Source organism: Schistocerca gregaria, chromosome 2, assembly GCF_023897955.1.
Source record: "Schistocerca gregaria isolate iqSchGreg1 chromosome 2, iqSchGreg1.2, whole genome shotgun sequence".
In the NCBI taxonomy this organism is placed as follows: Eukaryota; Metazoa; Arthropoda; class Insecta; order Orthoptera; family Acrididae; genus Schistocerca; species Schistocerca gregaria.
The window spans coordinates 283,065,270-283,083,699 of NC_064921.1; the positions used below are offsets into that span (position 1 = coordinate 283,065,270).

Sequence of the window (18,430 nt, forward strand, 5' to 3'; positions counted from 1 at the left end):
TACGAGCATGTTTCTGTCAAACAGGCGAATTCAGTAAATAGAAAACTCTGCTCGTAACTCTCAATCACTTGCGCACTTCCGTCCTGACAGATAAATCAAACGTGTTTAACCCTGTAATTTGAAAAGAAAAAAAATGTTCTTCCTTCCATGTTCTAAACAGAAGTGATCCATGTAAGCTGATATAACTGCCTTTCCAGCTGTGGAAGACGAGTCTTTCTTGCAAACTATAGAAAAATGAAATCAGTACAGTTACCGTCCCGAGCACGGTAAGCATGAAACGACTTGTTACAGTTAGCAAGTATGCTATTCATAATAGTAATACAATTAATTTCATACTGGAAGTTGGAAATGTAGTGGAAAATACCAGTTCCACGATACTAATTTCTCTTCGTGATACTCTTCTTAGTAAACCAAGCATTACCAGTAAGAGATAATGAGTCACCGGCCATTTGATTCGTTCTTTTACTGTGTTAGTCCGGTGTGATATCATTTGTTTTCCGGTATCTTCTTTTGTCGATCTCCTATATACAGAATTATTGATATTTTAATAAACTGAGCGCAAGTAGCTAAATATCTGTTCCCTCTCGCGAAAAGTGTTTGCTAATGGCATAGCTGTTTTCCTTCTTCTAATTACTGTTGAGAGTTTCATTTGAGTTTTGCATACAGTTGATTTATATAGCTGAAATACTCTGTCGTCTCTTTACATTGTTACTTCAGTTCTTGTTGTTACAGACCGTTCAAAATCGGGTTTAGTTTATAATTTGGCAGTGCGTTTTACATACAATGAAAAGTATACTAAACAACGCCTTGTTTGTTTATTATTACACTGCACACTGCATTTCAGGCCCTGGGGCCGCATCATATCATGTATATAGGTAGGTACTCACATTTTCTTTCTCTTGAGCGAGCTGGTGATTCGGAATAGCGCATTCATGTAAATAGAAGATTGGGTGTCAAATGTTAAAATCGCGAGAAAAGAAAATAAATGAAAATTACAGAAAAAACACGTGAAAAATAGCAGATGTTAGCGTATACTGAAAGCAAAATGCGGTAAATTTTCCAAATACGCGTTCTATGATGTAATAAATGATCTGGCCTACGAAACCAAAGGCTCTGGGTGAAAGTTGAATAAAAGTTACAGGCACAATTAATTACAGAGTTTTGTTTTAGTTGTTGAGATCAACTGAGTTTTGTTCGAAAGCCACCTCAGCCACGATAAATTCAAACCTGGAAATCATTTTCACCCTGGTCCGGGTAAAATAAGTACTTTATTCATCGCTGCGGGTGAACTTCGATATTTACCTCATTTGCAAGCACACAAATGGATGTGGACACTCCGTTCTATACATTATAACTCAAAAGTCACATGCCACACACATCTGCAAAGTGGCTTGGACCCTACTGATCACAAAACTGGAATAAATATCCAGAAACCACGGAATACTCGTGTATATTCCTAGGCTGTGTACGTTGACACGACCATGTCATGTGTTATTATGTATGGCATGTGACTTATATATTTACGAGGTAGACGTATCCACATTCATTTGTGCAGGTACAGTGAGCTAAAGTTTGAAACTGGCCACCAGTTCCCTATAAAGTACTAATTTCAAACAAACAGGGTCGAAAAAAAATAAGTTTTCCATTCTGAGCATCCCTTCTACATATACATTTAGATTTATACTCCGTATGCCTTATTACGGTATGTGGTGGGGAGTATTTCTGATACTTCATTGGTCCCCTTTCCTGTTCCGCTCAAGGAATGGTCGTGAGAAGATCGACAATCGACAAACCCTAAGTATTCCTCTGATTTTCTTGTCGTGGTCATTCCACGAGGGCTATGTGGGAAGAAGTAAACTGCTGCCCAACTATTCTTGGAACGTACTCTCTCGAAATTTATAAAGTAAACCCCTCCGTGATGTACAACGGCTCTCCTCTAGCGTCTGCCGTTGTAGTTCGTTGAGAATCTCTGTAACGCTCTCACACTTACTGAGGGATCCCGTGACGAAACGTGCCGACCTTCGTTGGAGCTTCTATGCCTCTTCCACTAATCCAATCTAGTAATTGTCCCAATCTGATAAAAAATGCTCAAGAATCAGAAGTGTTGACGACTAGCCGTATCTAGGAGCAACCGCCCCCAATAACCTAAAGTCGAATGACCACATTATACTGACTCTGAAAAAATATATTCTAGGCTGAGTGGGTTCACTGAAAGACTCTGAGGAAATGCAATTCATCCACGAAAGGAATCGCTCACTATGAATCTCAGCCTAGCATCTGCTGTTCCTACAGCTAGTTTTATATGATCATTCCACTTCTAAGTCGCCCTGGCCGCTCTTAGGTGTTTTACAGTTGTTACTATATCCAATGATTTTTCGCTGATTGCGTAATTACAGAGTAATTGATGTCTTCGCCTATTTATGACCAACATACAACATTTATTTAAGTTCAGGATGAATTGCCAGTCTCTTCTTCCTATGGATGTTGTTTTCAGGACAATAAAGGCATTTTTAAAATAATTGTGCAAAGTGACAAGTAAAGCACAAAGTTGGTATTTAGAATTATATGACTGGCAACATGTCATTAGGCTTACGGAAAAATACCATCGACACAATTCCGAGGATAGCAAAGACAGATAAGTGCGAGAATTATAGAACACCCAGCTGAGCAGCTCATGCATCCAAGTTGCTTACAAGAATAAATACAGAGGAATGGAATAGAAAATTGTAGACCTGTTAGATGACGATCAGTTTGGATTTTGGAAGGGTAAACTCACCAGAGAGGCAGAGGCTCTGAGCACTATGGGACTTAGTTTCTAAGGTCATCAGTCTCCTAGAACTTAGAACTACTTAAACCTAACTAACCTAAGGACATCACACACATCCATGCCCGAGGCAGGATTGGAACCTGCGACCGTAACGTTCGCGCGGCTCCAGACTGTAGCACCCAGAACCGCTCGGCCACCCCGGCCGGCCCGGAGAGGCAGACCTGACGTTATGCTAGATGATGGAAACAAAACTGAGGAAAATTCAAGACACATTCATAGGATTTCTCAACCTGGAAAAAGCATTTTACAATGTAGAATGGTGCAAGATCCTCAAACTCTCAGAGAAACTGGAGTAAGCTATAGGGGTAGACGGGTAATAAACAACGTGTACAAGAACCAAGATGGAACACTACGTCTGGAAGACTAAGAACAAAGTGTCCGGATTAAAAAGGCAGGGACACAGTCGTTCGCCTCTACTGTTCAATGTGTATGAAATCTTATGGGACTGAACTGCTAAGGTCATCAGTCCCTAAGCTTACACACTACTGAACCTAAATTATCCTAAGGACAAACACACACACCCGTGCCCAAGGGAGGACTCGAACCTCCACCGAGACCAGCCGTCAATCTATACATCCCAGAAGCAATGACGTAAGCAAAAGTAAGGTTCAAGGTTGAGAATGAAATTCAGGGTGAAAGGATGCCAATGATTAGATCTGCTGATGACATTGCTATCCTCACCAAAGGTGAAGAAGAGTTACAGTATCAGCTGAATGGAATGAACAGTCTAATGAGTACAGAATATGGACTGAGAGTAAATAAAAGAAAGACGGAAGTAAAGAGATGTATCATAAATGGGAATAGTGAGAAACTTAATATCAAAATTGGTAATCTAGAAGTATACGAAGTTAAGGAATTCTGCTATTTTGGAAGCAAAATAACCCATAATAGAAGAAGCTAGGAGAGCATAAGGAACAGTCTATCACAAGCAAAGAGGGCTTTCTGGCGAAGAGAAGTCTACCGGTATCAAACATAGGTCTTAATTCGAGGAGGAAATTTCTGAGAACATACGTTTGGAGCACAGCACTGTGTGTCAGTGAACCATGGGTACTAGGAAAACCGGAACAGAGGATACTCGAATCGTTTGAGATGTGGTGCTACAGAAGAATGTTGAAAATTAGGTGGAATGGTAAGATAAGGAATGGGGTTCTCCGCAGAATCGGAGAAGAAAGAAAAATATGGAAGCCACAGTGGCAGGATGTGTGTTAAGACATCAGTGAATAACTTTCATGGTATTAGAGGAAGACAGAGATTGGAATACACCCAAGAAGTAATTGAGGTTGTAAGGTGCAAGTGTCGCTATGAGGTGAAGAGGAATTCTTGGCGGGCTACATCAAACTGATGGCTAAAAAAAAGAGAAAGTCAGGCGAATACAACTATTAAATCTCGTCTAAGGCTACGTGGTGTCACAGTAGGTCGCCAAAAGTTCACATGGGGGGCTCAGATCTGCTATTAAAGGCGCCGCCGAGGGTAACGCCTACGACGAGAGGCGAGTGCGGCTGGGTGGTCCGGCGCTGTCGCCACCCCATTCACTGTGCGCGCCGGGAGGGGGTGTTGCGTGGCTCCCCTTCGCCTGGCGGCGAGCCACCAAAGGCAGATCGGCCGCCCCTCCTTCAGGAGGGCACTTCATCATCCTGCCGCGCAGCCGTTTATCTCGCGGGAACTACATAAGCGTCGACAGAAACTGTGTTCATTCACTCTCGTACGGAGCGCGGGCTACAAACGGCGCCCACCACACAACAACGTGCCCTTCCTGCCTATCGCTCCTCAGTGGTATACTGCTCACTCGACCAGGTCCTTCTCATCAAAGAATTAGTTCTCCCCAGACAGGGGTCAGACAAAAAAATGAAAGCATCGTCAGAAATACAGGCTTGACATAAATTCAGATCCTAGCCAAATGTGCAAGTTTCGCTGTTATGCTGGAGCACGAACGGCAGCTGTGCAATGTCCTCAATAAATTGCAAGAGCCAGACTTGCTCAGAACCGTGTTCCCGGTACTTGTGGGCGCATTATGTCGGAGCTAACTGAATTTGAAAATCGATGGTGCTCGTATGGTGCGCGGTTCCATACCCAAGTCTCATGTTTCGTGGACACCTTATCGAAGATTTGCGCCGCGTACAGGGAAAATGGAAACACCTCATCCGCTAAGTCACGACATGGACAAAAATTTGTGTTGATTCATCGTGACAGACGGCCATTGAAGGTGATTATGACCAAAAATAAGAAGACGGCAGCTGCAAAGTCACTGCAGAATTGGACATCGCGCTCGGCGATCCCCGCCGGTAACAAAACAACACTAAGGGAGCTCCAGAAACAGGGAAGTGCAGGGCGAGCTGAGTGATACAACAGGAGAACGCTGTGCCGACGCCAGAAAACATGAACTATTAAGGAACGGAGGAAAGTCATTTGGTCGGACGGATCTCGTTTCATACTATTTCCAAATTCGCGCCGAGCTTATGTTCCAGGAATGAAACATGGCGAGAATTCGATGTTTAATGGGCAGCCATATCGTGGTATTCTTCTGCCCCACGGCTACTCTGCAAGGTCGCAAGGATTATGTTACCATTTTGACTCGCCAGATCCATCCCTCGGTACGACGTTTGTTCAGCAATGATGACACTAAGTTCCAAGAACGTAAGGACCCTATTCATACAGCTCGCGGAGACCAGAACCAGGATTGTGAGCAACGGTATGAATTGTCGCACCTTCCCTTGCCACCAGAGTCAACAGATCTCAAAATGATTGATTCTTTGTGGTCTACTTTAGGGAAAATTCCATCATTGCTATCTAACTTGTCACTATTTTGCACGAATATTGGTACACGAAACGCTCGAAAACCATACACCACCTGTATTTATCCATTCCAAGACAACTGGAAGCTGTTTTATCAACGGGTTTCCTACACCGTATTAGGCATGGTGTGTATTGCGTTTTTGGTGTTTCCTTTTTTTGTCCACCTACAGTACTTTTAAAGTATTTTGATTCCGCTTGTATGGCGTAAGCTCCTTGAACACTGCTGTAGGCGATAACATTCTTGCGTCTATTAATGTCTAGCTTCACCATTTCGTGAAGGTTTTGAAACCAACATTCATATAAAGATTTTTTTGTCTGACTGTATGACACGTCAAACAAAAGCGAAATGTGGATACTACGTATGAAATGATGCTCACATTCTTTTGACATTAAGCTCCAGCTAGAAGATCTCCCTCCAAATCCAGAGCGCGGTGCATAATCTGCTGGCCGTGCGGTTCTAGGCGCTACAGTCTGGACCCGAGCGACCACTACTGTCGCAGGTTCGAATCCTGCCTCGGGCATGGATATGTGTGATGTCCTTAGGCTAGTTAGGTTTAATTAGTTCTAAGTTCTAGGCGACTGATGGCCTCAGAAGTTAAGTCGCATAGTGCTCAGAGCCGTTTGAACCATTTTTTTGCACAATCTGCCAACAGCGACAAGTTGAAACTTGAGGCACAAACGAAGAATGCACCTCATAAAGTGGGTGACGCCGTTTAAATATTCAGTCGTTGGTTATAAATATGTAGGATGCATTCAGTCACTGGAAAAGTCTCGTTGACAAATTCAGATAGTTCAACCTCATGGACTGGGATAATGTGGCGGGCCAGTTGTGTGCGACTTTAAACTCTGGTCAGTCCCGTCCAAACTTCAAGACGTGTACGCCCGCCAGTAAAGAGCGAACTACTATCACTCATTTCTGGATAGACCCTCCGTGAAAAAGTAGGGATGATCAGCGTTAAACGACCCGTCGGTGAGTCATTAGATATGAAGAAAAGACTCGAATAAGAAAAAGTTAGGGGGTTAAATTGTCATTCTCCATTTTAATGAAACCATCCTGGCATCGATTTACGGAAATCACACAAAAACTAAATGCTGAATGATCATTCGGGGATTTGTATTCAGGTCCTCCGGAGTGCAAGTCAACCACTTAAAGAACTGCTCTATCTTTTTCGGAGATGAATATTGGGAGAACAGTTGAAAGAAGTTCTTTAAGGACTTGAATACAAATCCCCGAATGATCATTCAGCATTTAGTTTTTGTGTGATTTCCCTAACACACACACACACACACACACACACACACATATATATATATATATATATATATATATATATATATATATATATATATATATATAGCCCATGCACAGGAAGGCGTCAAACCAGTTGGTCGCGATATTCAGTTAAACGACGTAACAGTACTTGACGATGAGTAGAAACTTGCAACTTGCAGTACATTACCGCTTTAAACTAGCTGACACCAGTGACTGATAGTAGAAAATTTGTCATAAATCCGATTACGGCACCAGCGTCGCCGTACTTCAAATGGCTCTGAGCACTATGGCACTTAACATCTGAGGTCACCAGTCCCCTCGAACTTAGAACTACTTAAACCTAACTAAGCTAAAGACATCACACACAGCCATGCCCGAGGCAGGATTCGAACCTGCGACCGTAGCGGTCGCGTGGTTCCAAGCTGAGGCGCCAAGAACGGCTCGGCCACAACGGCCGGCGTCTCGCTACTGTGGAGTCAATGCGATGCAGCGTACTCCTTAGTTTGATGCTGTATATTTTGATGCTGTTCGTTTTGTTGTTTCCCTCAGTGAAATATATCCCTGAATCGAATATCGAGGCAAGCTCATGCGATGCAGCCTTATCGACTGCCAGAGTTATTACACATTAAACACTTTCTTCGTAGTGAAAACGTAAAACGTCTTTCGGCTGAACCAGAACCACACACGAAACCTCTTGGGACTAGTCTTTGCTTAAGCCCGTCTCACACGGAGCAAGGTTCGCCGCTAGTTTGCGAGATGGCGTGCGTGCCTGCCGCCTTGCAGGGAAAGGAGCCGGCTATCTTCCATGTCGAAGCTCTCCCACGGTGAAATATCGGCAGCTAGTTGCGTTGTTCCCGGCTGCATGTTGTATCGAACCAAGATGGCTGCTTCAGGTACAGAAGTTCAGAGCAAACTGGCGTTATTAGCTGTTTTGGTGCTAAACGATGCAGAAATGCATGCTAATGAAAGAAGAAAGCAAGAATGGACGAAAAACTGGATTAAGAGGAGAAACGCTGGAAAAGATGTGCTCTCCATGCTTCGTAAAGAGTTGAGGTTAGTTCGCCTAACACCTGCTTTTGTTTGAAAAGTATCACCATTTCATTACTGTTTGAATTTATAAATATACCAATAATGACGTAATCCATTACCATTCAAGACTATGCGCTTGCAAAAATCTGGTGAATATTCAGTGTGATATTTGTAGGAAATAGTCTTAAATGTGTCCGATTTTTTTTCAGGTAGTAGTTTTGTACTTACGTCGTTCATCCCAGCGCCACTGCTTTTCGATGATTTTACTTTGGCGTACACCACTTTAAACTGAGCACGTAAATTGTGCATTTTGCTATAGCACTCCTTGCTCGTCGTATATGGTCGAAAAAGACATACGGCACTTGCAGCTCTTTCGAGTGCTTCTGCAAGCAAGTTGTTTATTATAATAGTTTGCGCTTTTCACGACGTACAGACACTGTTCTTCCCTATAAGTACATATCAATGCTTCAATCGCTTCCTTGGACCACTGCGGTGCCATTATTTAATAATTATAATGAACTTCCTACCGCACCTCACATCAGCAAAAAAGCGATTATCCCGCGCCCGGGTTCCCGGGTTCGATTCCCGGCGGGGTCAGCGATTTTCTCTGCCTCGTGATGGCTGGGTGTTGTGTGTTGTCCTTAGGTTAGTTAGGTTTAAGTAGTTCTAAGTTCTAGGGGACTGATGACCATAGATGTTAAGTCCCATAGTGCTCAGAGCCATTTGAACCCCCCCCCCCCCTTTTTTTTTAAAGCGATTATCAACAAAGGCTTCCCGCTCAAGCTTTCCGCATCTGACGTCACAAACGGAACGTCTCATGATTGGCCAACGCAGGTAGCACGCAGGGAACCTTACAAGAGAAATAGCACCGGACCTACCCTGGAAATCTTACTAGGTTCCCAGCAAGGTAGCCCGCTAGCAGACGACGGAGCCCGCAAGGTAGCTGTCGCGCGAGCCAGCAAGGAAACTTAACAGCGAATCTTGCTCCATGTGAGACGGGCTTTAGACTGCTTCCTTCTACATATCACAAAATTATAGTTGAACAAATCTTCTGAGAAAGGAGAGCTAAAGATTATTCGGAGGTCACTCCATAAGCGGGATATGCAGCACATGGTACTTTTGACCATATTGAAATGGCCCAGCAGTTCCACCATGGACTTCAGATTTCGACCAGGCCATTAAAGTCATTTCCAGTACGATTTCTCTTACAAGACATCTTTTGACGAAACCAAGACTCACTTTATCTCTACTTACAGTGGTTAACGACACTGTACTTTGGATTATCGGGAGTAGGTACGTTCAAACCACTCTGGCCATCCAGGTTTTCTGCGGTTTCTCTAAACCGATATAGAAGAATCGCGAGATGATTTCTTTAAGAGATGCGCAGTGATTTTCTTATCCATCCTTCCACTGTTTGAACTAGCTTGTGATCCTTCTGTAGTGACGTCGCCAACGTTTGCACGTGAAGCTCTACGAAAGGCTAAAAGTAAAATGAGATCTCGGTGAAGGAAAGACCTTTTCTAAGCAAATCGTTTATACAGCTACAAAACTCTAAATCGAAGTTTCTTTGCAGCCAATCGTTGAATCGGTGACCGTTGCCGTATGTTAACTCCGAGGTGGATGAACTTGCTCGGAAAACTGTTCGCAGTTCGGATAATTTTAGCACCGTAGCATGAACGTTAACGGCCCCAACGATAACGTCAGATACACAGACGAGAGTCGGCGATTGCGTTGCACGCGCCGCGACCTATACCGCTCGGCTGAAATACATGTGCGGCACACGAGTGCTTTGCACGGCCGTTACTTACGAATTATAGATGACAGATAAGGAACACCATTTTTAATTACAATTCGCAGGTAAGAGTCAAGTGACGAGAGTACGAAGAAAGGTGACTGCTGGTGCCACACTCTTTGGACCACGGAGAACGTTGAAAATGTATAAGGTCAGGATCTGCTCTGAACTAAAAGAATTAAGAAGTACTTTTGGACACAAAAGGTGTATCAGGAGCCGCATTTATTTGGTTGGCTATTTTTCATTGTCTTGCTATGAAAGTATACAGCGTTTTCATTGCAGATTATATGGTTACTGATTTCGACTGACTTTTTCAAGAGTATTAATGGGAGGTCAGTTACTGAAACCCGTCGACAGCGAGATCATTAGTGACAGAAAACAAGCTTAGATTTGGCAGGGATGGGGAATAAAATCGGTGGCACCTTTCTCGAAGGAACAACTCAGGCACTTGCCTTGTGTGATAGAACGAAAAACCAGTCGAAGTTGCAAATATTTTATTTTTCGTTCGATTACCAGTTTCGAGCCGAGACCCGTTTTCAAATCAACATAATGAAATCGAAAACGGCATTTCCGAAGATGTCAACAAAATGCGTAATGTACATTCACAGTGCATACAGGTAACTGCCTTAAGTGATTTACAAAATGTGGGCGTTCGGACCGCGATTTGATCTGCCACCATTGCGGTTGCGGGTCCAGAGTCTCGACCATCGCAACAGCTCTCTCGGCCGAGGTTTCCACTCTGTGTTTGATCCTAGTCACCCGAAGTGTCCGAGCCATTTGCATTTGCTTCTATGATAAACACAAACAATATGGCCGTGCTTAGCACAGTGCAGTTTCTTTGAACTGATATCATCCGAGACGTGGCTGAACGTTCGAGGGCGTGCGAAATAATAATGTCTTTGAATTTTTTACGTTAAAACTCTTGAAGTTTTTGAAATAGAAACAAACGTTATTTACACTGCTCTCTGCCAAATGGTTCAAATGGCTCTGAGTACTATGGGACTTAACATCTGTGGTCATCAGTCCCCTAGAACTTAGAACTGCTTAAACCTAACTAACCTAAGGACTTCACACACATCCATGCCCGAGGCAGGATTCGAACCTGCGACCGTAGCGTTCACGCGGTTCCAGACTGGAGCGCCTAGAACCGCTCGGCCACACCGGCCGGCCACTGGGCTCTCTCATCCCCGTCAATAAAGGGATATTTCAATCCATCCAATAAGTGGCACAATGTCATACTTCAGAACGTATACGCTGGTGCAAGTAAAACGAAACAGAACTTCCTTTTCCAGGAACGTTTCCAGCTCTACATTGCGTCAGCCTTGGAACCACGTCTCGAGGCAATATAACCGCGGCTGAGGTGTTGCTAGTATGTGTGTGTGTGTGTGTGTGTGCGTGTATGTGTGTGTGGCGCCAGAAGTAGATGCCGTTACCAGAGAGCTAGGCGGGCAGCGCCTGCTGACTGTGGGGGGCGTGGCTGCCGGGGTCCCGTTACCAGCAGCCGGTAAAGGCCCGTACCCATACCTATACCCATGGCCGGGCGGGCCGCCTCCACTTCCTTATACTTGCGCCGCGCCGTGCCTGGAATCAATATGTAAGGTGTGTAGTTAATTTTAAATTACACAGGAGGCCGGCCCCGTAGGTAGGGGGAGAGGGTGGCAGGGGAGAGGAGGGAGGGGGGGGGGGGGGGGGACGCCCGCGCTTATATTTCAAGGCGGCCGCAGCGGCGGCCGGCGTTTTGTATTCATCGCACGCCGAGGGTATTAGGAGCCAGCGACGGGTCATCTCCCTCCCCTAATATACGTGTTTGGACGCGCGCTGGCGGGAAAGAAATGATTGTTCCTCTAGCGCGCTGGCGTACAGTCGCGTTCCCCAGCTCCAAACGGGTCGCGGAGCGATCCTTTTCCGTCATTGGTAGTCCTAATGACTCAATCCACTTTTCTGGCCCTCTGTAGTAAGTTCCGTCTTGTCTCCGTCCAAACATTTTAGGACTATCAGCTCACGACCCCGAATCTCAGCAACATGGGTGGGCGAAGCGTAATTTTGTTCCTAGGTAGAGTTGTTTCGGAAAGCAAGATTAGTGTTTAACGTCCTGCCGCCGAATGAATCATTAGGATCTCATAATAAACTCTGGCTGGACAAGGACGACACAGGAAATCTGCAATTGTTATTTCTTTTTCTCCAAGGGACAAAGCGACCTCGGGGAACCAGGGAAAATAATCTGATTGATCGTACCGCGATTTGAACCACGTTTCTCCTGGATACAAGGCCAATACCGCTGCTCGTAAAGCGTACATTTCTACTAACTGAAATAATGGGTTCACAGCACGATTTTGCAAAGTATGTGTGCGATGGTGCTTTGATTTTTCCACAACTTCACTGGCAGTAAAAAAAAAAAGTCAGTTACGCTCATAATTACTCATAAAACATAAACTAAGAGTACCGAAAACAAGTTGTAAGAACAACTAAAAATCAATGTGCAAAATGTGAAATAGCTCGTCTCACTCCAAGAGCAAGAACAAGGTTACATTGTTCTGCTTACGTCCATATCCATTTCCGCGATCTTACACCGTCATCAACAGGTTTGTTTGTAGTTTTTTTTAACTAATTCGGTGAATGAATATTTTTTTTTCAATGCTGTTTGCGGAGACTCCGTCATAGGGCGGAATTATTGCACTAAATACGTAAGAAATTGTATGTTTGTTACTCAACATAGGCCTATTACAATTCAGAATGAGCTTCTGATCAGTTTGAGAAGTTAACTACATACATATATCATACACTAACAGAAGAAATCAAGAAGTTAGAAAGAGAATTACGGTGATTCTTGACACCACCATCGCATTGCGTTACCCCTAAACATTTTCCTAGAGAATACCGAAAGAAGAGTGTTCAGTATTTGCATTCTCTCGTTTTTGTGGCGTTCCTACTTGCTTACTGAATGGCAGACAGTCAAAAGAAATTAAATTTTGATGCTGAAGAATATGAAACAATTTTTGTCCATTTTCTTCCGTATAATTTTCTTTTTCCTCAAACCTGGTACGTCTTGTAGGGGAAGAAACGATGTCATTAATGTAAAATTAACTTCTTTTTGCCGTTCTTTGCATAAATGACAGTTTCCATTTTTTTGGGAATAATTATTGCGGTATTTTAGAATATAGATTGCAAGACCACTCATTCTGTTTGCTAAACAGAATGGAGGCATCAACATGACGTTTGGAAGAACTAAGATGTAAACCAAGTTAATGCCGTCGCTGCAATGAAACTACTTGTTCCACTACACTCGGAAGATGTTTATTGAGCCGTCCGCGGTGGACGAGCGGTCCTAAGTGCTTCAGTCCGGAACTAAGCGGCTGCTACGGTCACAGGTTCGAATCCTGCCTCGGGCATGGATGTGTGTGATGTCCTTAGGTTAGTTAGGTTTAAGTAGTTCTAAGTTCTAGGGGACTGACGACCTCAGATGTTGAGTCCCATAGTGCTCAGAGCCAGTGAACCAGTGAGGTTTATTGGCGTGAGAACTAGTGAAAATCTGTTTGTCGTTAAAACTGGCGCACTGAACCAATATTTGAGCTGCTGCAAGTATTCTAAGTGTGTGCTAGGTCCGCTTTACTTATTTCTTTTCCGTATCGGAAGGATTGGGACACCTCGCCGGAAGATTTAATTAGTTGACATGAAACGCAACAGGGTGCTCGTTAAAAACGATAGCTAGAGCACAGATATGTGTACAAGAAGACCAAAGTTCGTACCGAACCGTCGGTGAGAGATGCGGAGGCGATACTTTCAGAGACAATTTTGGTCGCGTGTCGGCAAATACTCCATCTGAGTAGAGGTGAGGTGAAGCTGACGTCAACCCGACAGTTGGTTTAGATGTTGCAGCGCCTGACTAGGTAAGGTCCAGTTCGATGTGGTATACCCTGTAAGAGACTTTCGAACTGACCGTTTTAAGGCGAACTTCCAACTAAGATGCAATTTCTAACAACCCAAAACTGTCTCATGTAAATTAAACTGTTTGATACTGGGTTCTCTGCAGATGAATCGTCCGCTGCCACTTTCTGTTGAATTCTCACTGTTTACTCAGAAACTCAGGGCAAGTTCAGTACCCGTTTTATAAAGTACTAAAACATTTCAGTAAGACAGATAAAAAATAATTTGACTCCAACAAGCTAATCATCATGATATTTCTCACAACTAAATTAAAAGTAAACAGAATGACACTGTATAAAGTAAAAATATGTTTTAATGTGACAAACAATCACACAAAATTAGTATTTCACCGACGTTGTCAAAAACACAGAGAATATTAATTTTACAGAAAATACTCAGATATATGTCTCCGACTTGAAGACGCTCTGTAGTTGTCATTGACTCCTTTAGTGCGAGTTAGTGTGTTGGAAGTTGCTTTTCTAACGTAGAAGGATGGTCGCACATAGACTGAAATAGTTCGAAGTTTATTGTCAAGGAACTGTGATATCATGAACCAATACTTAAGAAAAACGTACCTCGAGAGTTATTTGTTGTCACTTGTGTCAAGTGCAAGGACTGCACAACAGAACAGCGATTTTAAAATAGAAGTAGTGTATTCAGTAATTAAGAGTGGAAGACCCGGACCAACACATCTCAGATTTCAAAGAAACTGTGACATCTGCTGGACCACTGTAGCCTTCAAGAAGATAAGTACAGGCATTTACATTACAACAGCCACACAATACTTTAAATTTTATATTGTAAAAACTAGAGTTGGTACACTAAAATGCAACTGTTGATCTCCTCTATAATTGATAACGCCTATATTGTCTGACCTTCTTATAAATTCCACATTTTCCTCATTAACAAACTATTTACAGAGGTGGAAGAAGCGATGAGTGACCAGAAAAATTCTAGGAGTGACTGTCGATTTAATTGCATTGTTTTGGGTATGTGGCGTGACACCAAATCAGCCACGAACCCAACTGTGTTTAAAAGGCAGTTCCGTTTTCCCCCCAGGTTGTTATACAAATCATAATTATTTACACCACGATTTGCTGATTTCAGCCATTTTCAAGTGCTGGTCGTGATGTATATAACACTGATTTCGGATGTTAGTCATCTGCAAGTGCTGATCCTGGTGTGAAACTGAGCTAGGTGGCGCAGTGCTTAGCACACTGGACTCGCATTCGGGAGGACGACGGTTCAATCCCGTCTCCAGCCATCCTGATTTAGGTTTTCCGCGATTTCCCTGAATCGTTTCAGGCAAATGCCGCGATGGTTCCTTTGAAAGGGCACGGCCGATTTCCTTCCCCATCCTTTCCTAACCCGAGCTTGCGCTCCGTCTCTAATGACCTCGTTGTCGACGGGACGTTAAAAAACACTAACCTAACCTAACCTAAGCTGGTGTGAATAATAGCGATTTTATAACCGTCAGGGTGGAAAATGGAATTTTCCTTCAATATATTCGTAACTGTGTCATCCGAAATGAAAAAAACTACTAACTAAAACAACAAACTTTCACTAATTTCTACAAGTAATTACCTAACACTGTCAGCATGGAGACAGCAGTCTGTAAAATTGAATCTTGTAGTTTTTACTAAAACCGGTATTTGGCCAATAGCGCAGTGTAGAAAACAGCTATTACTAGTTGCAACCGATTAAACCATTGCCTTCAGCTTAGCAAACAGTTTGTTTGTTACCTTGATCGCCTCAACTTTGAATCACAGTACGACCGGACATTACGACTTGTAAGACGTCGTTTTCAAATTACTATACCGATGCTTGTACAATATGTTTTACATACGTATATTGTAAATGCGATTGTAAGTTGACATTTTATCAAGGGTCTTAACACTGTAATGACGAAATGTCTGACTGCTTCAGACACCGCATGTTTTATCCTAAACGCCGAAGATGACTGTTTAAGCAGTTGAAAATAGTAATCTCTGTTTCCTACCCTGCGATCTTGGTCAAATAAATCTACAAAGATTGGCAGGAGATATCCGCATATAATTAAAAATGTTGAATAGTTCGTTCTCTGTCCTTAATTTATAAAAAATACTATTAGCTTATTTACGTACTATGTTGAACGAGCAGATATTCAATAATTCGAGCTGAAAGTTAGTCCGTCTTTCCGGTGTCTAACTGAACTCAGGTAGCTGGCTCCTAACCACCCCTCCCCGGTCACTCATACCCCCGCGTCACATGTAAACATACGCACAATCGCACGCAGCCGCTGTAGCATTCAGTGAGTTTTCACACAGACCCTTCATGAAAAATAGCGGAGAACGTAGTTCTTTATTTTCACACGTTGCTGAAAACTGGTAGCTACCTGCTTCTAAAATATTGCATGTTATATTTCATAGGCCATTATCAACACATTTCCAGTAGATTATGTAACACAAACTCGTTTTCCGTTTGGATTCTGAGACCTCTTCCGGAACACTTATTCCTGATGTTTAGTTTTACAATGTATCAAGTATTTAGTAACTGATCAAATCACCGTATACAGAAAGCTGTAGTAGAAGGAAATGAAATAGTAGGTGAACACACACATTCTCGTGTGCGACGCACAAACACAGACAAACACACACACACACACACACACACACACACACACACACACACACACACACACACACACTCAAAACCTTTCGCCACAACCAACAAACAACAACAGTTTAGGACACAATAATCTAGCGAACAAACGTTAAAAGATAGTTGTAATTTAGCTATGTTGACAGCAGAACTAACGCGCTAACAATAACAGTAGGATAATAAAACTAAAATAAACCTAAAATAACCCCAAAATCAACAACAACTTTCCTTCTCCGACACAAGCAACGTACTGTAGAGAAATCCTTATTAGTAGCAAATAACAAGGTGTTTTAAAATATCAGCAGCGCTGCAGGTGACAGACAGCGACATGAACAAAAAGATACTCTATTCAGGTGCGTAGTGTGTTACTTGATGAGTTTTCATAAGAGAGCAAAGAGTGATGAGTTGCTTTAAAGGTTCAAAAATGTAAAACTGTGCACATCACAAAACGAAACAAACGCAGTATCCTACAACTACAACTTCAATGAGTCAGAACTGGAATAAGTCAACTCATACAAATACTTGGATGTAATAATTTGCAGAGATATGAAATGGAATGCTCACCTGTCGTGTGAAAGCAAGTGGCAGACTTTTGTTTTTGGCGGTATACTAGGGAAATGCATTGAGTCAATAAAACGACCTGTCTTAGAACATTGCCCGAATGTGTGGGACCCATGCCAGGTACGACTAACAGAGGATATTGAACGCGTACAGAGATGGGCACCGTGTATGGTCACATGTTTGTTTGACCCGTCGGAGAGTGTCACAGAGATGCTGAAGAAACTAATCTGGCACACGCCTGAGGACAGACGCAAACTGTCCCGAGAAAGGCTACTTGCTAAGTTTCAAAAGTGGCTTTAAATGATGACTCAAGGATCTACTACGTATAACACTCCCTCACGATCTCCATATGTGAATGGAGCGGGAAAAACACTTATAGCTGGTACAAGGGTTCGTACCCACTGCCGAGTGGAGTATGAATGTAGATGTAGGTCTAAGCTGTTACTTCATTTACTGGGCAGACAACATATCATAACAACACTACTGACCATTAAAACTGCTACACCACGAGGATGACGTGCGACAGACGAGAAATTTAACCAACAGGAAGAAGATGCTGTGATATGCAAATGATTAGCTTTTCAGAGCATTCACACAAGGTGGGCGCCGGTGGCGACACCTACAACGAGCTGACATGAGGAAACTTTCCAACTGATTTCTCATACACAAACAGCAGTTGACCGGCGTTGCCTGGTGAAACGTTGTTGTGATGCCTCGTGTACGGAGGAGAAAAGCGTACCATCACGTTTCCGACTTTGATAAAGGTCAGATTGTAGCCTATCGCCGGCCGGTGTAGCCGTGCGGTTCTAGGCGCTTCAGTCTGGAACCGCGTGACCGCTACGGTCGCAGGTTCGAATCCTGCCTCGGGCATGGAGGTGTGTGATGTCCTTAGGTTAGTTAGGTTGAAGTAGTTCTAAGTTCTAGGGAACTGATGACCATAGATGTTAAGTCCCATAGTGCTCAGAGCCATTTTAACCTTTTTTTTCTTTTTCTTTTGTAGCCTATCGCGATTGCGGTTTATCGTATCGCGACATTGCTGCTAGCGTTGGTCGAGATCTAATGACTGCTGGCAGAATATGGAATCGGTGGGTTCAGGGGGGTAATACGGAATTCCGTGCTGGATCCCAACGGCCTCTTATCACTAGCAGTCGAGATGACAGACATCTTATCCGCATGGCTGTAACGGATTGTGCAGCCGCGTCTCGATCCCTGAGTCACAAATGGGGACGTTTGCAAGACAACAACCATCTGCACAAACAGTTCGACGACGCTTGCAGCAGCATAGACTATCAGCTCGGAGACCATGGCTGCGGTTACCCTTCACGCAGGATCACAGACAGGAACGCCTGCGATGGTGTTCTGTTTACATCATCATGATGGTCGCATCCGTGTTTGGCGACTTCGCGGTGAGCGCACATTGGAAGCGTGTATTCGTCATCGCCTTCTGGCGTATCACCTAGCGTAAAGGATGGGGTGCCATTGGTTACACATCTCGGTCATCTCTTGTTCGCATTGACGGCACTTTGAACAGTGGACGTTACATTTCAGATGTGTTACGACCCGTGGCTCTACCCTTCATTCGATCTCTGCG

General features: G+C 43.4%; 1 protein-coding gene across 2 annotated transcripts in view; it reads right to left on the minus strand.

Annotated features, from left to right (window-relative positions):
• Nucleotides 1-18,430, minus strand: part of LOC126336870 (protein gooseberry-like) — a 214,463-nt gene that overhangs the window by 107,427 nt on the left and 88,606 nt on the right. The window lies entirely within an intron of this gene.